The sequence below is a fragment of the Mandrillus leucophaeus genome, unplaced genomic scaffold, assembly GCF_000951045.1.
Source record: "Mandrillus leucophaeus isolate KB7577 unplaced genomic scaffold, Mleu.le_1.0 Scaffold160, whole genome shotgun sequence".
Lineage (NCBI taxonomy): Eukaryota > Metazoa > Chordata > Mammalia > Primates > Cercopithecidae > Mandrillus > Mandrillus leucophaeus.
This window is the reverse complement of record NW_012101588.1, coordinates 3,827,622-3,827,837: the sequence shown is the minus strand read 5'-3', so window position 1 is coordinate 3,827,837 and position 216 is coordinate 3,827,622.

Sequence of the window (216 nt, the reverse complement as noted above, 5' to 3'; positions counted from 1 at the left end):
CCTACCAAAGTGGCACTAGTGTTAACGTCTCTGTGGGGAAAAGAGAGATCAGCCTGTTACTGTGTCTATATAGAAAGAAGTAGACATAAGAGACTCCATATTGTCCTGCATTTAAGATGCTGTTAATCTGTGACCCTACCCCCAACCTTGTCCTTGCAAGAGACATATGCTGCTAAAAGGTTTATGGAGATGTTTGCATATGCATATCAAGGCACA